The following is a 12779-nucleotide window of genomic DNA, read 5'->3' as shown; positions in this document are numbered from 1 at the left end:
CATACTAACAAGGTAATAGCCAGACAGTGAATTACACTCAGATAATGGCATTCTAAAATAATCAAAATATGAACACAGACTCACTGCAGTGGAATTTTATTACGGAGACTAAATGTGATTAGGTTTCATATAGTTTTCAAGTATCAGACAGCATTCTTCTCCGGCTTGTCCAATCTAACAAAAAGACACAAAAGGTTTCCGATAAATTACTCCTGGATATAAACACATCAAGATTCTGCATATCAGATAACAAATCATTTCGAGAATTCAAGAAAAGTCTCTGTAGCGTGGGAGGGCAGAAATAGGTGTGCCGGGAAAGTTAGTGACAGAGGAAAAAAAAAAAAGACAGAGTCTGAATGCTCCCATTATTCTCCGGCTGTCAATCTTTCCACTGATCAGTCAATATTCATCCCTCCATGCCCCATCCATCCGTCCTCTCCTGCACTCTCCCATCTCTCTATCTGTCAATCCAGCAGACATCTATGTTTCTCTGCTGCACCGACATGGGCTGTGTCATGAAAACAAGTACACAGATGGAAACATGCTCAGAGTGGGACACAAGAGTTGGGCTACAAGCGCTCCAACATGTACATGGAAACTTACTAACTCACACCCCATGCATGGACCAAGTATGCTCGCACTGTATAACCACACACACACACACACACACAATATGGAGCTGGAGCTAATAACAGGAATTAATTCAGTCCATTAGCAGCTACAGAAAGGGTGTCGCAACAGATCTTCAAGGCCCCAGTGTTTAATGAATAAATGAATATTTGTTCCGGCTTTCACAGCAAAATGTCACATGCCATCACACACACTCTCTATTATAGTTCATAATAGCACTTCAACAAACTCAGTTTTGATTTTAATGCAGTGCAAAATTGGACGAGTGAGTGACGAGTGGAATTAAGCCTTCCTATATGACAGACTATCAGCTTGTCATCCAGTGCGGGAAGATGTGAGCAGAGACGCACTGCACAGCGCTTCCAAAAATAGTCATTACCTTGACTGGGGTGCTAGATGAAGTCTGAACACTGGCCCAATATCCTCCTGGAGACTGTGCCCTGTCCGTCACTCGAGTATAACCACTGCACGTGTGTGAGTGTGTGTGTGTGTGTGTTTGAATGAAAACTCATGCCTGTGACTGCCCCACAATTAATTCAGCAAAGTTAATTCATTTTTCCAATTACCCCTTCTCCGCTGTCCTTTGAGCATGTATGCCCCACATAAACAATAACCACACAATTGTGCATCCGCACTCACACCCATATCTGCTAGCATCTCCATGGCGGGCCCGTCTGTTGCTGTGCTGTCCGTGTGCTTTGCAGGAATCCATTAAGACCTCAGACTTTTTGACAAACACATTATTGGTAGATAAAATGACTTCCATATGCTGTTTGTCAGATGTCAGCGGGCAAAGATATGTATTTCATGAGAAAATCAAAAATAATGGACTTTGAGTGCGGGCCTAGCAAGCTCAGAGGCAGACAAAAATCAATACTCTAGCTGGGCGAGTGCACTCTGCAGCTCGGTGAGGTCAAAGTTGATATTTAATATTGACACATTATCTGGCAAATTAATTTAACAGGTCGACTCAATTGTCACCGCATTAGAAACGCTTCTCTGTCAGTGATAAAGTCAGTGATAAAGCCGAAGCTGAGAGGGGGGAACAGACAGAGCATCGGACACAGAGGATAAGGGTAAAAATATGTATATCACACACTGGAAAATGTACAGTATGTGCGACTTTAAATGTGGTTATTGTTCACGTCTCTAAGACAACCTTTTACTGTGACCAAGGCAATTAAATAAATGTCAGTCACTAAACTTGTGTTGTTGTTTATGTCCATTTGAATAATGGACAGTGTCTGAACACCGTTTGTGTCCTTGTGTGCGTGCTCCTGTAGAAAAGAGGGAGTCAGAAAACTCACTTGCCATCTCGTTACTGAAATTAGTTAGATAGACAGCGGTGCTGATGAGTGGCTCAGAATCAATAGGCTATTGTTCTCTCTAAATAGCTGTTTGTCCACCTCATTGATTAAGATCCTAAGACGGGGAGAGGAAATCAAACCAGCCAATGGAAACGGATATCAGCTGGTCTACCTCAGCCTTTGAGATGTGAGCGGAGGTGGCAGTTTACAGTGTGCCGCCAGAAGAGGGGGCTGTTCCACAACACATTTCACCTACATATGAGCTGAGGCCGTGGGCCATGGCAGAGTTGCCTTTGTGTACTTGACTTTGGCCTACAATTTGTCAATCAAGAGCAACCGAGCTGAATACATTGCTGCTGCTGATTAATTCCAGTAATTGACTGCACTGGCGTGCCAGCTGAGTTACTGCACTTGTTTATTGAAGTCTTGTAAATTGCAGCAAAGTCTTTGACAATATTTTTGAGTAATTTAGCATCCACAGATTTTAAGGGCATTTAATGAATGTGTTCAAATGAATAGGCTGTTGCAAGAAAGGGCAAACTGGGCCCCTGAATTTATTGTGACATGTAATGTGAGCGGCGCAGGGAGAATTGCATTAAGGACTTGTTAAATTAAAAAAAAAAAAGAAGTTACGTTTATGTTGAATTGGTCAGTTTAATCAAAGCATGTATGATTTATTTCAGAGATTCAAATATAGAAAGACTTATTTTAAATTCCACTTTCACACTGCTATATTTTTCATGGTCTTTTTTTGGCATTTGCCGGGTTTTTTTAAGCACCCCGTCATGATAGAAACCCCCACATCCGGATAAACATTTGTTTAAGTTTTGTATCGCAGGCCTTTATTTCACAAGTACATGTTTGCACGCGGCATCTCTCGGTTTCCCAGGTTGGGTTAATGTGCCTTCCCCCCCCCACACCTCTCTCCCTGCACTGTGGTAAAGATCTGTAATTCAATGCTCAATTTAGGCCTGTCTCAGTGGAGATTTTTTTGCCTGCTAATTGATAGAAATTAAGCCATTAATCAAGCCACTAGCCATCATTCAACCCAGGGAAGATGAATACAAACTTTCATAATAACCACCTTCCCCATTTTAGCCCTCATTAGCATTAATTTTTAATGTAATTATGCTATTCTTTTACACTGAGCTCATAAATTACTGCTCTTTTGTTGCTGGCTGGCCTTGTAAAATCCAAAGTAATGCTTTGTAGTCTGATCTTTAAGGCAATTACTGGCTTCTTCACTCTTTTATCTCCCTGCATTTCCAATAACCTGCTCTCTAATGATTTATCTCCGCTGCACCCCCTCCACCCCTCATCACCACCACCCCCTCCCCAATCCCCTTCCCCGCTCTTCCTCTCACTGCACCAGCGGCCAACTGCCCTGCTGCCAGCCTCCGCCTCCAATCCCCCGTCCGCCTACATTCTCCCCATCTCTTTAGAGCAGCCCCAGATTCATCAGGGAAGCGCACAAACACATGCACGGACGCCTGCCTCAACCAGCTTAACAATATTTACACAATCACACGCGCATGAGTGTGTGCGAGTGCACTAACTTTGTTCACCATCTCCTTTAGTCATTTTCCAGCTTCATTAGTAAATATCCAGCTCCAGCAATGGCGACACCACCAGGGTAACGCCGGGGTAAGAGACCGGCGCTGCATCTCACTCTCTCTGTCTTGGCTGGTCTCTTGTGGGTCTTACCTGTAGGCTAGCTGCTCTTGTTTATGTAACCCCTGAGCTGAGTAAACGCACACATGCATGCGTGTGCACACACAGGCCCACATTCACGGAGTTTGGCATCAAACAGCTGAGTTAAGCTTAGCAGGGCTGTGTGCTAGGGGCGATAGAGGGGCTTCGGTCTGGCTCTGTTCTCAGCAGCAGCATCCTGGCTGCATCAAAGTCTTTACTGTATCATTCTTCAGGCCCAAACAACAGCAATGCAATGTGTGACTGGAAGAGGACAAAACAACAACAGCAAAAAAAAAGAAAAAAAAAAAAAGAAAAAAAGAAAACAACTTATTAAAATCCCTCTGATGAGATTTCATTAACAGCTGCAAATGACTGTCTGCAGGACATTGAATGTCATGGATGAAGATTACTGTCTGGAGTCTCTGAATGTTGCAGCTAATTAAATATTGACATATCAAAGAAGTTGAGGCCCGCCTTGCTTAAAAACCACAGAGTAAGACATTTAATTCTACGCAGAAAGCCAAACAACCAAAGTTATTACAAAGGTGTGTGCTGTGGGCCTTGGTTGGGTAATACTTTTAGACTGTATTGATTAGAGGCCGCTGACAGGTTCTGATGTTAGCCCTGGAAATGTATCAAGTGGCTAATGAGCAGCTATTAGGCCTATTGATTAGCTGATTTCAATTGATAGCTAGCAGGCCAAAGCTCCATGTCAATATTTGCATAACTAATACCCTGAAGCTTTAGACACTGAAAATTGAAACCTCAATGAGTAAAGGAGACAGAAAAGAAATCAAGGGACATACAATCCAAGCACAAAATAAGAGCAGGCAAAACCAGAAAACTGTTTAAATCTGTTATTAGTCTTCAATGCAGTGCGAGCAGGGAGAATTCCACCTACTTTTTTTTTCTTCAAAGCACACAAACTTGAATGCCTAATAAACTCATTCATTAAAATAATTTTCAGGTGAGGAATATTTCAGGAATATATAGAAGGTGTGGCTTTGCTTGACGAACAAAGTGGAAAAAACATGGTGAAAAAGGGACATCAAATTCAAAAAAGTTCAATCTGAGCAACCAAAATACTCACTAATTAACCTCTGGACAACCAAAAGACAGATATTCTTTAAAAGCTTTATTGACAGATGAAATTAGACAAAAGGCACCGCACTCTGAGTCAGGAAAAAGCCAGTTGGAGGAGGAGGAGGAGGGTTGGTGTTGCTTACAAGGATAAACTCGGTGGACCTTTTCATGTTTCACCAAAAAGCAACAAGGACCCTTCCTCGTCGGACCTAAATCCCACGCAAATTATTCTGGGTTACAGTTGGGTGGGGGGGGACAATACACCTATTCAAACCAAGACCTGGGAGGCTGTGGCTGCTGCCTCAGCTAAAGTTAACTGTGAGCAGATCAAGAAACTAACAGACTCCATGATTGGAAAGCCCACAGCAGTTATAGAGAAGAATGATGACTAAATGAGTCTCTGAATGTGTTTGAACTACCAAAGCTGTGATAGCTTGTTCCACTTCTAAACTTGAGAAATGATTTCTGTAATGTATCTGAGCGTGTACCGCTTCCCCCAAGACTAACCTGACTTTTTCTTTGGGTTTTATGTTTGCTTACATTTTTGGTCTTGACTGAGTACAATAAAAATTAATCCACAATTTCCCTCATAACAGTGTGCGCGCCGTATAAAGCCCCCCCGTCTGGTAGCTGCGCTGATGACAAGGTGTGACGCTGTGATGCTGATGCCTGTCTGACGCATGTGGCGGTCGGGGTCAACAGGTCACTTAAAATGAAGAAAAAAATCTAACAGGCTGAGCCAGATGTCCTGAGTCTGTCCCCAAGGGGTGTGCGCATATGTATATATGTGTTTGTGAGTGGGAATGTGAGCAGGGAGATGCCCAGTGACAGAGCAGGTGGCTAAGCCAGTCTAATGTGAGTTCCCACGAGACCACACACACATAATACACACAGTGACTCATATATTACACCTACCCCCCCCCCTCCCTTCCTTAAAGAAGCTGCATGTCTCTATAGCCCATTTTACAGCAACAATGCGCCACACAGCACAATACACAGGCCAAGTGATCCCATGTGGTGCTCACCTTCTTATCAGTGTCAACTGGTCCCTGTGGAGTTCTGTCAGCTCCTGTCACAGTCATCAAGGGCCTGTCACATATCACTAATACTCGCCTGCCTTACTGAAATTCCCTTCGTGCTGACGCTCAGCCAGAACTTCCATTACCAAATATGATCACTTTCTTTGGACTTAATGTCTAAAATGTCACCTTGAGCATTTTTTTGACCTCAGCAAATATGCTCATATGGTCTTATGTGATATCTGTTTGGCATCAGGAAATGAGGAGCAGCTGGTGACTGAGTGTCTCACACACACACGCTTTTGTAGTGTCTCCTGCTGATAGTGATCTCCCCTCTCTGCAGTCAATAAAGGTCTGAATGATGAATTAAAGACCCAAACAACCTGCTAATGACAGGATGACATGGCAGCCACGCGCCGGGCTCAGCTATCTCCATCCACATCTTTGCTCATCCCTCCCATACTCACCGATTCTCCCTTTTCTGTTATTCAATCCGGTTCTGCTCATCTATCCTCTCAACTTTGTCTCCTCAACTGACCCCACACGAATACTCTGTACTACCGTGATTAAATTCAAGTGTTTGTCATAATTTTATCTCAAAACTTTAGGAGAGGAACAAGAGATCAGTTCGTCCTGCTATCCTCTATAACACAATACAAAATAATACTTTGTTTTCCAAAGAAATGCGTCGTAACTTTTGAGAAACTACTGCAGCTGCAAGCGAAGTTTATAAAATATATCTTAGCGTAACGGCCATTAGCTGCATATAAGTCAGCCATTTATCTGTAATACTTGCAAAGTCCTCGCTGTCCCTGCTGACCTGCCTGCACAGTGATCTCTGCAAACACAGAGAGCTAACTGAAACCAGCTGGGTGTGCTTTTGTTGCTGTTTGTGTGTGTGCGGGAGAGAAAAAGAGAGTGGTATGAGTGTTAGTCGATGTCCTGAGTCTGGGCAGCATCACAGAATCTCATTAAATAGTGACGCTTTCACAGGCTGAGTGGTGAGATATTCAAGATCACAGCCACTTTCTGTGTTGACCGTCTTCAAATGGGTTTTGGCGACATTCCTAACATTATTATGCTGTATTTTCTTTCCCCATTTGTCTGATTTTGTTAAATAGTTTGCACTCTTTATCATCCTGTTGCAAGAGCAGGAATAATGTGATAAGTTCCAAGAAGTGGGGATAAACTCTGTCTTTTCATGGCTTGAGATAGGGTATGTTTGCAACACCCACAGAGCTTTTTATTAAGCGCAGTCCTGTTTTAGTGTGATTAGCCTGCCCTGCCCTTTACCAGAAATAACAAGCATTTGACCGCATTAACTTGATTTTAAACCAGGGCGGGTGGACGTGTGCGTTGAATGTGTGCGTGCAGGAAAAAGTGCAGCGGTCTCCATTTTTCGATCGCAGGCTGGTCAGCAGCTCTTTTATGAACAACTCTATAATTAGAGAAACACCAAGCAACTAATTACTTAATTGGAGCAAGGTCTTTAAAATGAAAATGATGTAATCAGAATCCTGGAAATGCACTCGATTCAAACAAACACCGATGCGACTCACACACAGGCACACACACCTCGTGACCTACAGTCCTCCTGACATGCAGCCATCAAGCACCCAACTCCTTCTCCTTAGTTGAGCTGTAATTGATTCTCCCTTTAGACCCGCTGCCTCCTGACAGCGTGTTTGTGTGTGTGTGTGTTGGTGATATAAGAAAAGGACAGAGAGGAAAAGGGCCCTGTTTGTGTGGTCTGCTTCAAACTATATAAGTAAAGGTCATGGCCGTGAGTGTGTGCATGTGAGTGTGTCTGAGTAGTAATTAATTAAGAAAATGTTCCCTACCTCCTCCTCTTCTGACCTCAGTTGTAGACGAATAACCTTGGCACTGAGTGAAACATTACTCTCCTTTATTCTGCCTTATTGGAGGGACTCACGCAAAATAACAAAGCAAAAGTGACACAATCATTTGGATGTAAATCCAGAGCTCCTTGCAACAAATTATTTTCTTTCACGGTCTAATTTACAGGAAGGAAATGCATGAATAACTCAGTGCAGTGTTTGAAATGTCCAGTCAGTCCCGATACGTTTTATTTCTGTCAGCTGCATTCGAATGTCAGTGAGGGCTTTATCAGTCCTGCTCCGTGACTCTCTCTGTGTTAATATGCCTGAGTATTAATGAGGCAATGTTGCTCTCTCCTCACTCTCTTACTCTCACCCTATCTAACTTTCACAAAGCCAGCTCCCAAAAACAAAACCCTTTCTCTTTAATGTGAGATGATTGGAGCTGGCCTGACGCTGCTGGTGGAGCTCAGCTCCAACCGAGGCGCAAAAATACAACTACTAAGACTAGATTACACTACTAAAAGGTAGTAGTGCAGCACTAAAGTAGAGGTTTACTAGATTACTCAAAGATAATTTAACTATTGAGACATAAGTTAAATTGTCTGTGTTAAAATCCAATCAAGTAACTCATTTGAAAAAGGAAAATGGTATGTTTAAAATTCATACCATGGAGTTACTGCTCGTTTCATTTCAGATCCTTTACACGAATTAAAGTAAGTCCTTAAATAAAAAAACGTATGAATATATCTAAATCAAATTAGATTTGTTATAATCAAATTTTGACCCAACAGCAGAAAAGCTTGTGGCTATCACCACAGAATCATGAAATTAAATAGCTATGGTTAATCGACCTGCACGTGTTTTCACAGGCTGGATGCAGAAATCTCCACATTTATCAACAAAATAGACACTTAATAACAAGGCTATTACCTTTCTTGTACTTGAGGGTAAGTTGGTATCTTATTAGTGGCAAAGAAGTTTAATTTTCCTCTAAGCCAGCCTCGGGTGAATGTGATCAAAATTTGGAAAATTCATCTACACGAATATCTCACTGTATTCAAATAATTTTCCATGTTCACTAGTGGCCGGCATTTAAATTTGAAACTGACTTACTAACTTTTCTTTTTACATCACGGCAGGTTTCCTAGTGCACCCGACTTTCTCTTTTACACTATAATGGAGGCAATGTAAAAATGAAGTAATGTAGAATATTTGAAAACAAGCACGAGTAAAGCTAAAATTAAAATAAAAGAAAATACTCAGAAGAAAGTACACACAAAGCCAAGTTCTTTACAGAGTCAAGGATAAGTGTAATCTGTCACTTCAGTCTTCATAACTGGATTTGGTTTGAATTAATCTGCAGTGCAATGTGTCGTACTATTCTTACTCTGCTTATACTGGTAATAAAGATCACTTTTTGCAACTCTTACTATATATGATGTGTTTGCTGACAATACGAATTCCCTAAAACAATAAGGGGAACTACCTGACTACATTACAAGTCTTGCTGTCTCACTAAAACACACACTCCTAAGTGACCTCCGATGTCTAATGACGAACCTTGCAGGGGCGATCACATGGCCAGAGCCACCCAGCATGCCAGCACTTTGACCTGCAGCAGTCTGTGGGTATGTCTAATCACAGCAGTCTGACCACCCTGTTAGACTGAACCAAGCACACGACTGCTGTGAATGATCATGTCCAGATATACGCCTGCAAGTTTGTGCACGAGCGCGCGTGTGTGTGTGTGTGTGTGTGCGTGCATGTGTGTGTGTGTCAGCCACTTTGACATACAGGCAATGTTTCTACCACCAGCTGCTCTAATTATCCTCCTAATATCCACATATTCTTAAAATCCCTGCAAAATTTCCAGAATGGTCATTTTATTTAAAAAAAATCTAAACTGCCGTAATGACTATAAACCATTAGCAAAAAGCAAAAAAATATGTATGTTTCGCCATGAAATGAGTAAACTCTAATAAAATCTGTTCATGTTCAGTGTCTGATGCCTGATAGCATCCCAAATCTAAATGAAATGGATAGAAAAAAAAATACAAATAAATCAGGAAAATATATCAAGCTGATGGTTCAATGCAGAGTTGCTGAAGGTACATTGGTTTTACTGGCAGCAGGTTAATTGATAAGGGTGACCTAAGAAACGATTACCAATCACAGAGGCTAAAAGGGTGCTGTCAATCATCCGTCTACTTGACCTGAATGAACATGGAACGAAAGCGTGCACGGTCAATTTCTGTGTAATCTACCCTATGGCAGAGATAGCTCGGCTGCTGTCAGGTCAAACATGTCATTCCATAGATATCCTTATAGAAATTATTAAGCTATAAGCTCCCTGGCCGTCACAGCCACACCAGGCGGCATCAGCATCCCATTACACCAGGACAACAGCGGGTCAAACGGGGTTAGCTGAATTTGGCATTCAGCGTCACTCGTTCACGGGGGCCAGCAGCTCTTAGGACAGGAGGTCACCTAATCACCTTGCAGCGCCATCTCCGAGGGGGAAAGGGTAAGCAGGACGGAGGGGGGGGGGGGGGGGGGGTCAGCTTAAAATTTGCAATGATGAAAAATCAATAAAGCGGTAATTGCTTGGCTTATCACCATGCAATGAAACAAATTGGGAGGAGAAGGAAGGCAAAGAGGCGACTGGCGCGCTGCACGGACCGAAGGGCTTTTTTTTGGCTGCGGAGAGGGGAGCCGAGCACAGAAACAGAAGAGAGAAAGAGGGGAGAGGAGTTCGGGCTTCAGTGGGCCAAGGCAAGGAAAAAAGGTCTCCTCGTGATAATTAAATCTTCTCACACTGATTTTCTGCCAAATTTATTTCCCTGGGGACCATAACTCTGATTCAGTGCTTACAAGCCTAGCATAACTAATCATTTCAACGTGGGGGGAACCACAAACCTGAATGAATAGGGAGGAGAGGGGAGAAAATAAAAAGAAAGATGGTTCGAATGAATCTGTGACACTACTCATCATCATTTAGGCAGCGAAAAATAATCAAATATAAATACGGAATGTTCTCAAGTAAGATTGTGTTTGATAAAGAGCTTTGAAGTGATGGTGCAAATGCCCGTCAGTGTGCTCTCTTTTCCACTTTCCATGCAGAGCCAGACTGGCAGAAAACATCCTTTAATTCCTGGAACAAATAGAACCCATGAAGCCAATGAAGTGTTGGTTCAATAGTCCTCTGACTGTTCCTGGCATGATTGTGTTGAACATAATAACACAACAAATAAGGCCATTCATCTGAAGTAACGACAGGAGATGAGGCCAACTCCACTAATCGATACCGAATCAATACAAACCAGATTTTCTTACATCGAAATCACTGAGACAGATCTTCCTTCAGTACAGAGTCCAGGAGAGCAATACAGTGCCTCCCTCAGGTTCTCAGGTAGATCATATAACCAAGAGAAAGAACGCAGCTTTAGGGAAAGCTGGGATGCTGGGACCTATCAGGCCGCCTTGGTATCATTCAGACCTTCCCTTACAGAATCTTCATGCTTTAGTTAATGTGTTGAGAAAGTGGACGCCAAATTGCTCGTGTTTACCAGCAGCTGAATTTCCCTGCTTGTCCTTCAAGCGATGCTGCTCGGTGAGGTAGCGTGGCACGCCACACCGTGGCCCCGCTAATTAAAACATTTAAAGCAGAGCCAGCCCCCCATGCTCCCCGGGTGTGATATGGGGGTCACGCGCCTGTAGATTCTAATTTGCGCTCCATTTGTATTCATGACAGGCACGTGCTAAATATTTAACAGCAGCCTGGCAGGAGTTTTGTATTGTTAGGCTTTCCAGGTCAAATAATTTGATTTCCAGGCAGATTACATTAAGCGTCAATGTCCAAGCCACCACTCTCACTTGCCTCTCATTTCCTGTCTTTTATTACAGCCGAGATAGGCCAGAACTAAAGGGATATGGCTTTGGATTATACAAGAGCTTGTTATCCGTGGATTAGTTATTATTTTCAATTAGAAAAGGGATCACATCATTTATTATGGACACATACACACACCCACACTGGCATTGGTATGAATGCAGAGGTGAAATTTCAGCTGACTGACAAATTGTTCAGCAGCGCATGCAATTATACCAAACAAAGAAATATTATTTCAAACAAATGATGGCGCAGTCACGCTCACCCTAAATGATATTTCAGCTATATCTAATTGTCCTTGACTAAGATGTCCCTCCGTTAGTAGGGGGTGTGTGTTCTCACTCTCACTTTTCCTTTATGTTGAACAAGTGAGGCAGGAAACCAGATCCAGATATTTTCTGTTTCAGCCGAGGCCCTGAGGTGATTGACAACAGAGCTAGTTAAACGGTGATGAGGCGTTAATGGATGCTAGGTCGAGAAAAGGGGGAGGTGGGGGGGCTGGGGCTGGGGCTGGAGGGGGGGCTTGAGGTTGAATATTTAATGGCCATATAATTCCTCAACACAGACACACACACACAGGTCCACACCCAACCAGTGACCTGTCCTACACACCGCGTAATTAGGGAAACAGTCCTTTCGTTTAACAGGCAAAAGAGCAAACGGTAGGTATACTATATTCCCCTAATGATATGGGTTAAAGAGCTATTATACGTCTCATTAAAATATATGATCTCCCAATCTGGCGGTGGTTTGAGGTAATGGGGACAGAGCAGGTTCAGGGCTAAGATATCGTCTGTAAGCTACCGGCTAGTGTGCCATCCATAGCTACATCGTTCCGTGTTTTGGAGGGAAGGCGGCAAAGATTAAAACGTGCTTCTGTCAGAGAACGAGACACGGGGCCTACAATTAACAAGACGACAGCATTGAGAGTGTGCGTGTGACTGAGGCTCTGCTAACATTTTCCTAACCTCTAAAGATTTTCTCAGAAGAGAGAGGCGGGAATTGACATAAATTTGAGCGGATTTGAGCAGATGACAGCTCACATACCTGTAAACAGAGGCTGATCATATTTAAATTCCCAGCTTTGGAAATCAGTTAGAAATAACAGAAAAATGGAAGATATTTTCAGAAATATGATTGTGTCAGTTTTCTTTTTTCTGTTTTGGGGGGGTGAAAAAAGTCTTAAATGTGACATTGTTTTCCGTGTGAAACATGTTAATCAGCAGAAAACCTTAAAATACCGGTGAACAGTACGAGCATTTTCACTGTTTTTGGACATAAATAGACAAAATGCTTTATTGAGAAAAATAAATGTCAC

General features: G+C 42.6%; 1 protein-coding gene across 2 annotated transcripts in view; it reads right to left on the bottom strand.

Annotated features, from left to right (window-relative positions):
• rsrc1 (arginine/serine-rich coiled-coil 1) overlaps nucleotides 1–12779 on the bottom strand; it is a 106095-nt gene that overhangs the window by 4978 nt on the left and 88338 nt on the right. The window lies entirely within an intron of this gene.

The sequence above is a fragment of the Leuresthes tenuis genome, unplaced genomic scaffold (genome assembly GCF_036924035.1).
Source record: "Leuresthes tenuis unplaced genomic scaffold, fLeuTen1.0.hap1 SCAF_9, whole genome shotgun sequence".
NCBI lineage: Eukaryota > Metazoa > Chordata > Actinopteri > Atheriniformes > Atherinopsidae > Leuresthes > Leuresthes tenuis.
Note: the sequence above shows the minus strand (reverse complement) of the source record. Positions and strands in the feature narration are given on the sequence as shown.